The 18254-nt window shown below is 34.3% G+C and overlaps 1 long non-coding RNA gene across 1 annotated transcript in view; it reads right to left on the reverse strand.

Annotated features, from left to right (window-relative positions):
* Positions 1-18254, reverse strand: part of LOC141353270 (uncharacterized) — a 508637-nt gene that overhangs the window by 38184 nt on the left and 452199 nt on the right. The window lies entirely within an intron of this gene.

An 18254-nucleotide genomic window follows, 5' to 3' on the forward strand; every position in this document is an offset into this window, starting at 1 on the left:
AAATGCTTTAAAAATACATTTATTTTTAAATTAAATTTCAAAATATACTATACTGTATTGACCTTAACTAACATTAACAAGAACACATGCTGAAAAACTATATTGTTGATTGTTTGTTCATGTTAGTTAATGGATTACTAATGTTAAAGATAGGGTTTCACATTTTGAAAAATGCTAACGGTAGCCGCCTAGCAATGAAATCAAGATCCACCCTCCAGTCAAATCGCTATCCAAAGTCACGTCTCTTTCAAAACACATGAACACGCACAGATCAGACGGTCACATCTCATGTCTCATTCACCAGTGAGAAAACTTTGCAGTACAAAGTGAATAACATTTTTAAATTAACCAACATAAACAACTGGTTTACATCAGAATTAGTTTAAGCACACGTTCGGTTATGTAGACGTAGTAACTATATCGTTACGCTAATCCGTAAACGAACACAAATTTCATAAGCAACACAATGTTTCATCAAAGTAGATTATCTGAATCCATCTCAATACAAACATATCGCGCACCTATCTTACCAAAATAAACAGTGCAACGACCCTTTTCAAACCCTTTGCCTCCTTTTAACCAGCATAACTACAATGTTTTAGGATCAAATCTGTTACCCTACCTTTAATGTTAAAGTGTTACCAAATATTCAATAAAAACTTTACTTTGACATTAAAGCGTGTGAATTACAATGTTTTTTCTTTAAAATGTATTAATTTTTACTAACCTTTTACAATAAAAGAGAAGAGTTGAGAGAGATGAGAGTTTTGTGCTGCTCTTTGTTGACTGATGATGCGTCACGGTTGTCACGGCAACTCGGCTCTCATCTAGAACTTATGTTGTATTGACATTAACTAACATTAACAAGAATTAATACATGCTGAAAAACTATTGTTGATTGTTTGATCATGTTAGTTAGGGATGCACCGAAATGAAAATTCTTGGCCGAAACCGAAAAAGAGGAAACCAAGGCAGAAAAACCGAAACACCGAAAGAAATTATTATGCCAATTATTAGTACAAATGCATTTATGGCTATCACTGTGTACTAACTTTACTAGGGGTGTGTGACTGATCACAAAACTCACGGTTCAAATCACATTACAGTTTTTGACTCACGAATCAGTTACAGTTGCATGAAAGCATCAAACTGTCTCTAATAACAGGAGAACATTAATGGCTGCAAAGCTTACAAAGTGCTATCTGACATCTCTTTATTGTTCTAACCCAGAAGACTGTTTTGGTGGGAGGTTTTTCTTTCCCAGTCCAAGCATCACAGTCCGAATGAAGTTGAGTGTATTTGCCATGCATTTTGGGTAATCCAAATGCAATGCATATTTAACCCAAAACAAAAGACTTGAGGCAAGTTCTTAACATTATCCATAACAATACCTCCCTCCAGAATGATGGCAGTGGAGATGGGCTGGAGGAACACTAAGTTTTGACCCTCGTGAGGACTATCTTCACTGAACCCCGTCAGGACACCAACAGTGATGCATTCTAGAGCCTTGTCTCTTGCTGTATAGATGCAAAAGACACAAAGTCTTTAGCATTGCAATTTATGCTAGTCTAAAACATTCATTTTTATTGTTGTAATGTATTTAAAGCCATATTCTCTGATAACATTTTCACATTGGATTGTAACAATAAAGCAAACAAAATATATTTTATTTGGTTAAACTACAGCTATGGAGATCCAATAAGATCTCTAAAAGAGCAAACGGTGCTATATAGCACCAAGGCTGTTGCTTTGGATCGTAACCATAGAAGAACCATTTTTGGTGCCATATAGCACCGGCGAAGCACCTGTGTGGCACCTGTGTGGAACCATATAGGGGCCATGTAGCACCACTATAGCACCACATATGGTTCTACAAAGCACTATATGGTTCTACACAGGTGCTTCACTGGTGCTTCACGGGTGCTATATGGCACTAAAAATGGTTCTTCTATGATTACGAGCAAAGAACCACTCCCGGTGCTACATAGCACCGCCTGTCCCCAGAGTGTACGTTCTTGAACAGTGACACTGACTGTTCAACCTAGACTACTCCTTAAATTTGAAATGAATGAATATGTATAACGTTTATTTGGAACATTTTATTTCTATTTACATCTCTAAAATTAGTTATGTAGGTATTAGGGGTGTAACGATAAGCGTATTCATATTGAACCGTTCTTTAGGCCATTTCCCTGCAACCAATATTTTGTTATTTTAAATGTAGGTGCATTGCGAGTAGAGATGGGTGATATGGCCTAAAATCCATATGGCGATATGCATTGCTGCCTCTTGCGATAGCGATATGCATTGCGGTATGTTGATTTTAATAGACTCGTTTCAGAACAGGTTATATAGACCCTTAGGAAAGCCAAACTGCTAAACGTATTTTTTTATAGAAGTAAACCGTCAGTAGCCTACAAAATAAATAACTGATTAAAAAACAAGATTCTGTCTATAAAGACTTATCTTTTGTTATCATTAATGCATTTAACAAGATTCTGTCTATAAAGACTTATCTTTTGTTATCATTAATGCATTTTCACTTTAAAACTAACTTTAACTTATTATATTTTTAAAACTGTGGTGAGCATTTAGTTAGTGAGTGGCAATTTTCTGCAAATTATATTCCAAAAACTATATAAACATAAAGCTTATAAACATATAAACTTTCACACATTTTGGTTTTATTATCACCACAAGTTGCTGTGTGTGGTTGTTAAATAAAGTGTTTTGTGTTTATTCTCAAGTGGGCTCAGTGATATGTTAATAACAATATTATGGTGTTTTCTGGCTCAAAGAGGGAAAACTCAATGTTGTATGTCTCGAAAGAAACTAATGCATTTTGTGATGTAGATTACCTAGATATTACACTTAAAAAAAGAGACTATAAATCGAGGGAAAGGGGGGCCTACAAAACCTCTTAGCCCCGGGGCCTCACATTAGGTTAAGGCGGCCCTGACCACAAGCAACACTTAAAACAATTCCGCCACTGACTTTAGACATTAGGAACTGCAAAATAGCATCAGGGATTGTTTGCGCCGAAACACGCCATCTTTTTTGGGCTGAACAGCCCAGGGAGCACAAGTTCATTCCTAGTTTAATAACGTGCGTCTGTGCAGGGAAAGATAGGGCCGGCTGCATTATCAGACTTTAAATACCAGAGCTATAGGAAAAACGAAATCCTTGCAAAAATCTAATTATCAAGTTTTAATCATTGAACTGCAAGACAAGTGAACGGAGCAGTACAAAAGGTAAATGGCTCACTTGTGGTTGGCATCTAGGATACTGTCTAGTCCTGGATATGATGGACTGTCCACAGTATCTATAAAGCCAGTTCAGAAATACTAATTACATCAAATATTTGAAATTCAACATATGCACAAAACATTATAGTATATTTCATTATACAGAATGATAAATTCATTTAAACACACAAGATATTTACTTTGAATTTCTTAAATTGATTCGCTTTTGTTGTAATCCAATTGCTCTGATGTAAGCATAACTTTTACTTTAACATGCAATAATAACAGTTATTAGTTGAAAATAACTTTTATTGCTGGGATTATGGAATGTGAGGAGGATTGATTACCATTCTGCTTGAGCCTGAAAGAGGACAGTTTAAAAAAAACACAACAATTTAATACAACCAAAGTTCACAACAAGTAACGTTACATGTGAAAACTAACATAGGCCTATAACCCACAGACAGTTCCCCTTATTAAAATGTGCACATTATGTACAAGATGACCTTGAATAATAAGGTAAGCAACGGAGTATGCCAGCAAATACGTTCCCTATCATAACAGGCTATGATAAACTGTGTAAAAAAAATTCAGACAAGGAGACACTCTTGTCTGTAACGTGTCTGATCTGGGTACTACACGTGGTAACCATGGAAACGGCACAGCTATGAATATCGACCAGTGTTAAGTGTGAGTGTTAAATAAAATAACATTGTGGGGATATCCCCAATCATATGTCGACACACGTGGTAATCTTGTCTTTGATAAGCACAGACTGTTATTATTGGTAGCTAAATTAGCATTAGTGCTAACTTTACAGCCTAGCTTAAAATAAAATGATTCAAACTTGTTCTGCCTAAACTTATAAAAATCAGTTTTAAAGCTCAGGAAACTCACAAACCACCGGGATCAGTCTGTCATCATGCTAGTCAGTACGTTACTCGACAAAAGTTACCTTACTAGGCTTGTTCGACTTCATGCGGCGCCGCAAGAACCGACAGCCGGATGACGTCAAAGTATCGCGAGAATGATTCAAGAAATCTTATTTCATCTCGCTCTCGCGATACTTTGACGTCATTCGGCTGTCGATTCTTGCGGCGCCGCATAACACTGAAGTTATTCCTGAATTTTAACGTGTCAAAAGTCTTTAAAGTTACCAATTTTCAACACCGAGGAAGTTGTGGATTGAAAAATTAATAAAGTATTGACCAAGTTTCAGCAAAATATAGCCACATTATGTCTATAATATAGTTAGCTAGCGTAAGCAGACATTACTACACGAATATCAAGCACAAAACACTGGCGCTGATGAAACATTTCTATATGAATCCAGCTCAAGTAGACTGAGCTGGTAAGATTTTTCAACCTCAAAGTACAAGTAACTCACTAAAAGCAAGTGTTAAAAGCAGGTTGATAAAAACTGATTAAGGTCAATTTACTATTTTTAAGTAAGTACCATGTTTGCATTTACAGTGTAATTTTCTTTATATGTGCTAAGCGAACATAATAAGATTTTATGATTGCTTGTTTTTTAAACGCGTCTTTCTCGTGTGTGCACCATTGAGGGCACTTAAACGCGCATGCACTATTGAGGGCACTTAAACGCGAGCGCTGCACACACAGAGAACGAGGGCAAATCCCAAACAGCGCAACAGTCACTCCACATAAAAACGTTACGTTGTTTTTCATTGCTTTATTCGCCAAATGTATGTTAAAGGTGACATAGAATGGTTGTACGGAGTATTTATCCTTGTTCTGTGATGTGACATGTAGACAAAAATGTTTTTGTTTGGGTCTGTAATGCCTTAGAAGCTTCCTAAAAACCTCTCTCAGATAGCTCTATTAGGGTGGGGGATTTTAAACATGTGGTTTTGCACCTATTTGGCTTAACTTGCAATCTCATTACTGATTGGCTGACTTTGCTGCCACTCAAAAAATGTAGCCAATTATTTTAAAGTGGAGGGGGAGTTAGATGCCTGTGATGTCATAAGCATCAGTTTTTCAGATTGGGCAGTTTTCTGGCTGACATTTCTAAAAGAGAAATTTCTATGAGACTGAGATGTTTAGCATGTTTAGCACTTTTTGTATGTTTGTGAATGTGGGTAGACTACCATTATTCAACAAAGACAAGGTAAAAATGGTTTTTCATTCTCTGTCCCCTTTAATGGAGAGTTCTGATCTTTGAAGGGCATACTGTGATGATCACGTCTGGACCGGACATTTCAACCGCATGTTCCTCTGTGCGTACAGAGTTAAATACATCCACACCGCAGACATTTTGCTTCGGACAAGCATGTGCAGGTCGCAGTTTCTATTTGCGTCATAACAACATTTCGGCCGTATTGTTTTGGTGATAAAAGTCTTTCGGCCAAAAACCGAAAATGCTCTTTTTGCCAATTTAGGCCGAAAATTTTCGGTGGCCGAATATTCGGTGCATCCCTAATGTTAGTTAAGGGATTGACTAATGTTAATGTTAAAGTGTTACCAAATATTCAATAAAAACTTTACTTTGACATTAAAGTGTGTGAGTTGCAATGTTTTTTCTTTGAAATGTGATAATTTTTACTAACCTGTTACAATAAAAGAGAAGAGTTGAGAGAGTTTAGAGTTTGGTGCTGGTCTTTGTTGACTGATGATGCGTCACGGTTGTCACGGCAACTCCTATGGAAGCATATGGGTAGCTAAATTCAATTTAGAATGTAATATGCAATATGACAATGCAATATATAAAATGACAATGCATTTCTGTATTTAAGTTTACATTTTCCATGCATTTATGTGCAATCCTTGGTGCAAAATAGAAATGAAAATGTAATACTTTAATTTACATTTTCCATTTTCTACAGCCCTGTTTTAAATACATATTTTAATGCTTTAGAAGTTGCAAAATTAAAATGGAAATGTTTTACCCGAACTGATATAATGTGTTTCACATTGTCAAGCAAAAACTGTAGCAAAATTATCATTTAAATGTAAATTTCCCTAAATGCATTTACATTTACGGGTGGCAAACTTGGGATTGCATTTTCATTTACATAGCATGCAATGGATGTAGCAAAATTAAATTGGAAATGTATTAGCTGGATTGATTAGATGTTCTTTACATGGTCAAGCAAAAACTGTAGCAAAATGAACGTTTAAATGTAATTTTCTCTAAATGCATTTACATTTACGGGTGGAAAACATGGGATTGCATTTTCATTTACATAGCGCGCAACGGATATAGCAAAATTCAATTGAAAATGCATTCCGAGTTGACCACGCCCCCGCCCTGTGAATCACTGCGTCAAGGCGGGGCCAACAACTCCTGGCCTCTCACGTGGGAAACATGGCGGCAGCAGGGCTGATTGACAGTGTTATATTCGCTGACCGATTAAGTGAAGCATAACAGAGAAATATTAGTGTTTATGGAGATTATAGGTGTCTGTAGGTGACAGAACTACAGCGTTGTTTGATCCTCTCACCGAATTGCCTGCATTATCAGACGCTAGTTAACCTCGCACTGTCCTGTGGCTGCCTTTCGTGCCTTCGCATTCAAGTAGCGGAGTGGCAATCGGGAGAGTCGGGACTTTTCCCGGTGGACCGGCAGTGTTTTGAGGCTGCGAACACCGGTCTGATAGCAATAGTTATACATTAGTGAGTTAGCAACACAATCTGGCAGCCTGATGTGCGGCCGATTCCCGCTGGTCAAACTGTGCAGCCTTTCTGCTCAACACAGTAAAGTGCTCAACCCGTTCGGCAGGTCCAACATGTCTAGGATTTACAAAAATACGGGGATCAGTGAGCGACCCCTCAACAAATGGCATAGCCTGTTGGCCTTTGATGTGTTTGCGGTTAGATTTGTCAAGCAGCTGCCTTGTGCTTTCACACTCCGTTTGCAGTGCGCTGCAGCTGCTGACCGCTGCTTTTGACTATAAAAATATCGTGTGATTTACACTTCCTGCGGAAAAGCGCAAAAACAATATAGCATCATTTTTTTTCACAAAACAATATACTTTAGATATTATTTGATATTTGATAGACTAGTGGATTAATGATGTTTAAAATCTCTAGCCTGGTGGTCAGGAAATTAATGGATCAAATCATATATCTTCACAACATTTTTGTTTCTAAAACATTGACAAAATTATTTTCAAAGTTATTCAGAGATGCACACATTATTCCGCATATGATTTGAATATAAGACTTAAAGGAGCATTTCACCCGTAGAAACATTAATCTTTATTGAAAGTGCGTCATATTTGTAGTCGAAATGTAAAATAGAGTTCGAATTTGGTGCCTATTTGACCGAGAAAAGGGATGTTTGTAGTCTCACTCCCTCAACAAAGATATAGCACTTCCTTCTTTCAATGATGCAAAATGATGATTTTTACATCATTGAAAGAAGGAAGTGCAACATTGAAATCTGTATTTCTCCTGTCTCAGTGGCAACTGAGGAAATGATGCACGACCATTCAAAAACATGACTGGGGTTCTAACTATACAAAGATTAATGCAAATGGGTGAAGTGTCCCTTTAACATAACAGCATCATGCAATGAATAAACAGAGAAGGAAGCAGGATTGATGTAAATTGTATTATTATAAAACAATAAGCAATATTACTGAAATAAACTCTTGAGGTAAATGGGCCAAACACGCTTTTAACCACACTAACAGGTCAAAATAAGCAATGACAGTGGAAAAAACATTATCTCTCAACACTTTATGACAAATAATATTTTTAAAGGAAATATTATTACAGTAAGATGCACACATAATTCCATTTATTAGGCTACTTCCTGTTGTCTCTGGCCTCGCTCTGTTAATATTGACAGGTGCGCATCCCTGTCTTCCAAACAGGTATCATTTTGTATAGTTACTCCTTAAAATTAGCCATGATTTTATTATTGTGAAAAAAATTTGATTACGGTTTGTATTACTCTTGTTTTTTTTGTTTTTTTTACCACCGAGGGCCTACCGATGTTTCTTCCGCGAACATTTCATCACATAAACCCTGACTGTTACATGTATGTATTTATACGTTGAAAACATTGTCCAAATCTTTTTTAATTATTTTAAAATACAGAAAACAGCATTAAAACCCCTCACGGAGTGAAATAAAGGTAGACAGACTGAACTTCGACATAAATACCTTTTGACATGTTTTGTGAAGAAATAGAACCATTATCTGTTCCGGTAAAATTCTGTTCTTTAACAATAATGCATGGATTATCATTTAACAAGAATAACCATGGTTTTACTACAGTAAGGTTTAACTATGGTTGTAGAAAATCTGTAGTAAACATGTTTTTATTTTGCTTTAAGGTAAAACGGTTCATTTTGGTAAGGGTCATTAATTGTTTTACTGTTTGCTGTTACGACCATCTCCACCACAATTAAACGTAATTTTACTTCACATGTTTTGTTTGCTTCTTTAAAACGAATTTAATTTCATTTACTTTGTTTCTTAATTTTAATTTATGTTTTGTTAATAACTTTTGTGGATATAAATAAATAAGAACATTAAAAATAGTGAATAAGATAAGACGACGTCACTGGCCACAGGTCAGTATGCCTACCCTTCATGACGCTTCTGCTTAGTGTATAAAGGTACATAAGTTAAATGTATGTTTGGTCTGATCGGGTCAATATGCTGATGTCCGGGTGTGTAAGACTAGTCGATCTGCAATAATTATTCGAAAAGAAAAAAAATCTATAAATTTTTTTTAACGTGTCACTGCAGGTTTAAGGCATTGTAATATAGAATGGTCATTTAATGCGTTATCACTTGATCTGTGTTATTTTATGTAAAGAAGTATACCTGAAAATTATTTTGTATGTATTTCTAATTGTTTTGGCCATTCGGTTCGCAGTAACCTATTTCGAGATTTACACCGCTGGGTTTTCTGATTTCACTTAATCGCGTGTTATTTAGTCGTGCTCCGCATCATGAGATATTAGCCTCTTTTTACCGATAAAACAAGAGCTAACCGAGACAGACATGGAGAATGAAACGAAACTTAGAAAAAAAATATTATATGCGGTGCTCTGGTTATGAACCGGATTGCTGGAGATGCAAACAGTAAAACAAGCAATGACTCCGTTTTGGACCCTTACGAAAATTAATCATAGTTTTACTATAGTTAAAGCCAAAATCATGGTTACAACAAGATCGTTTCAAAAACCAACCACCCAATAGCTTAAAAAAAGCTTGCTGTAGTAAAGCCATGGTTGTTCTTGTTGGATGGTGGTCCATTATTGCATGATTGTTGAAGACTTTCGCCGGAACAGATAGTGTTTGTTCTTCTTCTACAAAAACATGTCAAACTAAATTAAGAATATAGGCTAGCATATACCTTTTATCATTCGCTCCGTCTGAGGTTATAACACCATTATCTGTATTTAAAATCTTTAAAAAAATGTAACAATGTTTTCAACGTAAAAATACATTCACATACATGTAACAGTCAGTGTTTATTTGAACTGTGATGAAATGTTCGCGGTAGAAACATCCGTAGGCTACTTGAATGCGAAGGCAGCCACATGACAGTGCGAGGTGAACTAGCGTCTGATAATGCAGGCAATTCGGTGAGAGGATCAAACAACGCTGTAGTTCTGTCACCTACAGACACCTAATAATCTCCATAAACACTAATATTTCTCTGTTTATGCTTCACTTAATCGGTCAGCGAATATAACACTCTCAATCAGCCCTGCTGCCGCCATGTTTCCCACGTGAGAGGCCAGGAGTTGTTGGCCCCGCCTTGACGCAGTGATTCACAGGGCGGGGGCGTGGTCAACTCGGAATGCATTTTCAATTGAATTTTGCTACATCCGTTGCGCGCTATGTAAATGAAAATGCAATCCCATGTTTCCCACCCGTAAATGTAAATGCATTTAGAAAAAATTACATTTAAACGATCATTTTGCTACAGTTTTTGCTTGACCATGTAAAGCACATCTAATCAGTCCAGGCAATACATTTCCAATTTAATTTTGCTACATCCATTGCATGCTGTGTAAATGAAAATGCAATCCCTTTCCCACCGGTAAATGTAAATGCATTTAGGGAAATTGACATTTAAATGATAATTTTGCTACAGTTTTTGCTTGACAATGTGAAACATTATATCAGTTCGGGTAAAACATTTCCATTTTCATTTTGCAACTTCTAAACCATTAAAATATGTATTTAAAACAGGGCTGTAGAAAATGGAAAATGTAAATTAAAGTATTACATTTTCATTTCTATGTTGCACCAAGGATTGCACATAAAAGCATGGAAAATGTAAACTTAAATACAGAAATGCATTGTCATTTTACATATTGCATTGTCATATTGGATATTACATTCTAAATTGAATTTAGCTACCCATATGCTTCCATACAACTCAGCTCTCATCTAGAACTTAATGCAGAAACACTCAACATCAATATACATGTATGAGCCATATTCATTTTGTATTCATTTGTATTATGTGACCAGTCATGTGCCACTAGAGGGCGGTATGAGCTTTGTGGCTCAGCTGATCTCGGGTCACCCCGGGTGATTTAACCTCAAGGAAATCCATACACAGGTGTTGCGAATTTGGGAAGCAAACAGTTTTCGACTGTGCTTTGGTGTTTAGCTTGCTACAGGGAACAATAGGTTTTGTTGTTTTTGGTATGTATTATGAGTCAAGTTATTGCCGCTGTATGATATACATAAGGAAAATAAACTTGCTAGATAATATAATACGCAATTGTCTCAGTGTTGATTGGAGTAAGCTGCACGGGCACACGTCAAAACTTTATACACTTTATTTGCAACCAGTACTAGACTTTGTTAGGACATAGTCAGTACAATACAATATAAAAATACAACATAATTCACTATATCGCTGGTTTAATTTTCAATAGGATGATGTCTTTTTAAATGGTTTTAAACATTTTTCCTGAAACTTTATAACACAATATTTTGATTATCCAATAGGACTTGAAAGGTGTGTCCCAAATCGCACACTTATTCACTATTAGCCATTTTCTAGTATAATAGTGTTAGTAGTGGTATTCAAACAAAAAATACCCAAAAATAAAGTGTACTTTAAGTATCTGGATGATGCACTCCAAGAGTGCAACGCTGGAAATTAATACAAGCAACAGCTTCCCATATGGCAAAAAAATGAATTTCTCTGGCCAAAAAATATGTTTTAAATACATGCTAAATACATTTTGTTAAAAGCAACGCTTAATTTAATTTAGTTTAAACCTTCATATATTTACATATTTTTCAAAATGTATTTCAGGGGCAATAATTTTACAAGCTATACAGTAAAAAAATTCCTGGCCAAAATATAAATGTTTTATAAAATGTATAAGTATGTGTAAAATATAAAATTATAAGTATATTTTTGCAGTTAAAATATAATTAATTTTAACATGTTCAAAACTTTTCTCCCATGCGATGTAAATATAAATGCTTTAAAAATACATTTATTTTTAATTCACATTTCAAACTATAGACGGTTTCATCGGACACACATGATACACGTCTGGATTCGAACCTTACTTCCGGTTTCGTTTTTTTTAAGGTCTGACTAGTTGCTAAACTGATCTCTTAAACAAATGCCTTGTCGAAAATAACAAATGTTTTGGTTTCCTAAGTAATCCATGAGTTGTTTTTTTGCTTGTTATATAAATAAACTACGTTTCAAGAACTTTGTTGTTATTTATTCTTAGCGGAGTTTACCGGAAGTTACATGCAGCCGCTTGTTTATGTTGTTACTGCTAAAACGGTCTGTACAAAAAATATACATATAATGGTGAAAAATATATTTTTGTAAATATATTCCAAAATATATTTCACCAAAATATATTTCAGCAAAGTGTTGCCAAATTTTCAAGAAAAACTTTACTTTGACTTTTATAGGTATTTTGCAGTTGAAAACATAATTCATTTTAATATATTCAAAACTTGTCTCACATGCAATATAAATATAAATGCTTTAAAAATAAATGTGTATATATAAATAGGTTTTAAATACATGCTAAATACATTTTGTAAAAAGCAAAGCTTAATTTAATATTCTTTTCATTTGAAAAAATATTTAGTTTAAACCTTCATATATAAAATGTATTTCAGGGGCAATTTTACAACCTATACAACAAAAAAAATTCCTGGCCAAAATATAAATGTTTTATAAAACGTACAATGTTGTAAAATATAAAATTATTAGTATATTTTTGCCAACCCTGTATCATATAAATAATGTGCATCAATGCATTTTTTATCCAAAAATGACAGTTTGTTGCCTCTAATTCAGTGTTTTTGAATGGCCTGCTATCAACTTTCTGGAAGTATCTGAAGTCAACATGAATCACGAGGCGCTCAAGCATTTTGAACTCCTGCTGTCGTAACTCTCTCCTTTAAGAGCTGAGTGTTGAACTTTATTGGACTTTTTTTAGCCTAAACTGTCAAATGTGACCACTTAACTAACCAATACACTTCAGTCTTACTAAGTCTTCTTTGTGTGTTTGCAGTGATGTTTATTAACATGTATAAAATACAATGAAAACATGACAAATTTATTTAAGCTACAATTAAACAAAAAAGATTAGTAAAGTAAAATAAAATATAAAACTTTTGTTTAAATGTAGCTTAAATAAATTGATTGCAACCACTTACCTTAAAAAAATTTATTAAATTCAATGAATCATTTTTTTTCAGTGTACTGATAAAACTATAAAACTGCACACTTACCTTTATAACGAGAGTCAAACAGGGCAGCAAGAAGGTTCCCGGTTCGAGCCCCGGCTAAGTGAGGTGGCCTTTCTGTGTGGGGTTTGCATGTTCTTCCGGTGTCAGCGTGGGTTTACTCCGGGTGTACCGGTCTCCTCCTACAGGTAAAAACATGCAGGTTAGATGAATTGGAGATGCCAAATTGCATTTGTCTTCATCACATGACTGTATAAAACACATTTTTTACTTATTACAACTCTCTTTGGACCATTTCTCAGATTAGAAATTAATTTTCAAAACATTTTGTTCAACCTCTACATCATCAAGTCAATTGTGCACAACATAAAATCAATTTCTCATTGTTTTGGACAAATTGCAAATGCTTTAATACAATTTCGCCATTAAAAATGGTAAAAAGGTGAATTCATCAGAAAATACTGACACTTATAATTGTGTAGGTACACTTGGTATATTGACAACATTTGACTAAACATTTTGACTGTCTTGTTCATGAACAATGACACGCGGATATGCTATTTTGAAGGCACTAACATGTTCACTGATGTAAAACTGTACTTTTGAGAGATGAAGGATTTTGAACAAGTTACAGGCTTTTGCAGGACATCCATAATGTTGTGCAGTACAGATTGTTGTGAGAAATGCAGCATACATTTTAAGCTCAAAAGCAACTGAGAAAAACTATAATAAATGCACCATGAACTAACATGAATAACTGTATTAACATTAACTAACATTAACAAGAATTAATACATGCTGAAAAACTATATTGTTGATTGTTTGTTCATGTTAGTTAATGGATTTATTAATGTTAATGTTAAAGTGTTACCAAATATTCGATAAAAACTTTACTTTGACATTAACGCGTGTGAATTACAATGTTTATTCCTTGAAATGTAATATTTTTTACTAACCTTTTACAATAAAAGAGAAGAGTTGAGAGAGTTCAGAGTTTGGTGCTGCTCTTTTGTTGACTGATGATGCGTCACGGTTGCCACGACAACTCAGCTGTCATCTAGAACTTAATGCAGAAACACTCAACATCAATATACAATATAAAAATACAACATAATTCACTATATCACTGGTTTCATTGTCAAAAGGATAAGTATATATTTTTAATGGTTTTAAACATTTTCCCTGAAACTTTATAACACAATATTTTGATTATCCAATAAGACTTCAAAGGAGTGTCCCAAATCGCACACTTATGCACTATTCTAAGCTATTTTCTGGTATAATAGTGTAAGTAGTGATCACACTAAAAATACCCAAAAATAAAGTGTACTTTGAGTATCTGGATGATGCACTCCAAGAGTGCAACGCTGGAAATTAATACAATCAACAGTCGCGGCTTCCCATACGGCAAAAAATAAATTTCTCTGGCTAAAAATATGTTTTAAATACATGCTAAATACATTTTGTAAAAAGCAAAGCTTAATTTAATATTGCTTTTATTTGAAAAATATTTAGTTTAAACCTTCATATATTTGCATATTTTTCAAAATGTATTTCAGGGCCAATTTTACAACCTATACAGCAAAAAAAAAGATTCCTGCCCAAAATATAAATGTTTTATATAAGATTATAAGTATATTTTTGCAGTTAAAATATAATTAATTTTAACATTTTCAAAACTTTTCTCCCATGCGATGTGAAAATAAATGCTTTAAAAATAAATTTATTTTTAAATTACATTTCAAAATATACAAATATACAAATATATATATATATATATTATATATATATATATATATATATAATGGTGAAAATATATTTTTGTAAATATATTCCAAAATATTTTAGCAAATATAATTTTTGGAAATTTTTTATATATGTTAAAATATATTTTTTGGCCGTATGGCGGGGCTGCCAGATGCAGTAAGAGTGATGTTTACATGTGGAAACAGTCTGACACTTACTAAAGTCATGTTGAACAAAATAAATAACAATGATATTACAAGAACAGTGTACAAATTGATCTTCATTGACTTGACTTGCAGTTTATACTAGGAACTTGACGTCATTGCCCTCATAAACAAAACCATCAAGTGTTTCATTTGGGACGATGCTACTCTTCTAAAATGTATACACTTGATGTGTGAGTACATAGTGTGTAGTTTAAGTGTATAGTGTGTAGTATGTCATTTGGGACACAGCTTATGAATAGTTTTCACTACAGGATTTGAAAAGACGACCAAACATCATGGTTGTGCGTCATTAGCGAGTCGTTTCCCATTGGGCCCATAGTCAGTGTCATTTTAAAATAGTTTTAGGAAATTTGTCCAAACTTGCCCTAAAGCCAGAATTGAAATGTTTCATAACCCTATAAAAAGTAATTTATAATAAACGACCATTTCCAATTATCTAGGTACATTAGGTACATCTAGGTACATTATACATTGTATATTCTATTTTGAAACATATTTTAGGTTTAGCTAAGTGCCTTGTTTGCTTGTATAAGGATATTTTGTGTACGCAGCCACCCCTATAAAATCTCTGGCTCCTGCCTTGTTTACATTTCTGCAAGGAATTATTCTCATTATTTTGAAAACTCTTATTTTGTCAAAAATAGCTTCATCAAATGCATAACAATTATGCACTAAAACTATAATGTTAAAAGGACAGTTCACCCAAAAATGAAAATCTGTTATCATTTACTCACTCTTATGTTGTTACAAACCTGTATATATTTCCTTGTTCTTCTGATGAACACAAAGAAAGATATTTTGAGAAATGTTTGTAACCAAACTGATCTGAGGCCCCATTGACTTTCATGGTATTATGTATTGGTATTTTTAAACCATTGTCTTTTGGGATTGGGGTTAGATTTGGGATTTGGGTTAGTATGTTGTTGTATGTATAGGTTTCCTATTTTTAAGCCATGCTCGCTTGAAGTTTGGGTTAGAATTAGAGTTAGGATGTCTGATATTTAACAGAAAGTTGTTCTGCAATCCCAAGTGACAATAGTAAACAAAATTGGAAAAAAAGAAACCAATACATGAAATGACACAAAAAGATGTGCGGTATTAAATGAACGGGAAGGACTGGCATATCATATGCACGCAAATTTGAACTTGGTATATTGCATGACTTTTTAACGGCGTGCTATTTATTATAGATAATTCATGAAAATAGGTTGATATCAACAGTCACTTAATAGTTATTAAGCATAAACAGGACACAAATGATCGCATTTCATCTACTTTAAGGAGATTGTCTGAGAATTTTAAACTCTCTGGGGCGGTTTCCCCGACAGGGATTAGACTAGCCCTAGACTTAAATAAATGTAAGAGAGTCCAAACTGAAAACAACTTGCAGTGACATATCTTAAAATACATCAGTGCCCTTTGTTTTGACTTAAAATGCACACAAGTGATGTTTTCCGTTAGTTATATTTCCTAATTAAACTAAGGCCTAGTCCTTTATTTTAGTCTAGGACTAGTCTAATCCCTGTCGGGGAAACCGCCCCAGAGAGTTTAAAATTCTCAGACAATCTCCTTAAAGTAGATGAAATGCGATCATTTGTGTCCTGTTTATGCTTAATAACTATTAAGTGACTGTTGATATCAACCTTTTCATGAATTATCTATAATAAATAGCACGCCGTTAAAAAGTCATGCAATATACCAAGTTCAAATTTGCGTGCATATGATATGCCAGTCCTTCCCGTTCATTTAATACTGCACATCTTTTTGTGTCATTTCATGTATTGGTTTCTTTTTTTCCAATTTTGTTTACCATTGTCACTTGGAATTGCAGTTAGAACAACTTTCTGTTAAATATCAGACATCCTAACTCCAATTCTAACCCAAACTTCAAGCGAGCATGGCTTAAAAATAGGAAACGTATACATACAACAACATACTAACCCAAATCCCAAATCTAACCCCAATCCCAAAAGACAATGGTTTAAAAATACCAGTACACAACCAATACATAAAATGACATGAAAAGATGATATTAAGTGAACGGGAAGGACTGGCGTATCATGTGCATGCAAAATTGGACTTTGGCGTATGTATTGTACAACTTTTCAAACAGTGTGCTATTTATTCAAATACGCTTAGTTGGGGTTTATTGTTCTTTTCATTACTAAGTTCTACTTCACACTAGTGAAAAACACCATTAGAAATGTCCTGACCTCTAGATCTGAGTAAGCCGTACAAAAGATCTCTTAAAGGGATAGTTTAACCAAAATTAAAGTTCTGTCATCAAACCTGTATATATTTCTTTGTTCTGATGAACGCAAAGGAAGATATTTTGAGAAATGTTTGTAATCAAACCAATGTGAGGCCCCATTGACTTCTATAGTAGCATAAAGGAAATACTAAGAAAGTCAATGGGGCCTCAGATCAGTTTGGTTACAAACATTTCTCAAAATATCTTTCTTTGTGTTCATCAGAAGAACAAGGAAATATATACAGGTTTGTAACAACATAAGAGTGAGTAAATGATAACAGATTTTCATTTTTGGGTGAACTGTCCCTTTAACATTACAGTTTTAGTGCATAATTGTTACGCATTTGATGAAGCTATTTTTGACAAAATAAGAGTTTTCAAAATAATGAGAATAATTCCTTGCAGAAATGTAAACAAGCCAGGAGCCAGGGATTTTATAGGGGTGGCTGCGTACAAAAAATATCCTTATACAAGCAAACAAGGCACTTAGCTAAACCTAAAAATATGTTTCAAAATAGAATATACAATGTATAATGTACCTAGATGTACCTAATGTACCTAGATAATTGGAAATGGTTGTTTATTCACTTTAATAAATTTCTTTTTATAGGGTTATGAAAACATTTCAATTCTGGCTTTAGGGCAAGTTTGGACAAATTTCCTAAAACTATTTTAAAATGACACTGACTATGGGCCCAATGGGAAACGACTTGTTAATGACGCACAACCATGATGTTTGGTCGTCTTTTCAAATCCTGTAGTGAAAACTATTCATAAGCTCTGCCTCTGTCCCAAATGACATACTACACACTATACACTTAAACTACACACTATGTACTCACACATCAAGTGTATACATTTTAGAAGAGTAGTATCGTCCCAAATGAAACACTTGATGGTTTTGTTCTAATCAGAAGTGTAAGCGTTTTCCAGATGAGGGCAATGACGTTAAATTCATACTGTAGTATAAACTGCAAGTCAAGTCAATGTAGATCAATTTGTACACTGTTCTTGTAATATCATTGTTATTTATTTTGTTCAACATGACTTTAGTAAGTGTCAGACTGCTTCCACATGTAAACATCACTCTTACTGCATCTGGCAGCCCCG

This window comes from Misgurnus anguillicaudatus, chromosome 21 (assembly GCF_027580225.2).
Source record: "Misgurnus anguillicaudatus chromosome 21, ASM2758022v2, whole genome shotgun sequence".
Lineage (NCBI taxonomy): Eukaryota > Metazoa > Chordata > Actinopteri > Cypriniformes > Cobitidae > Misgurnus > Misgurnus anguillicaudatus.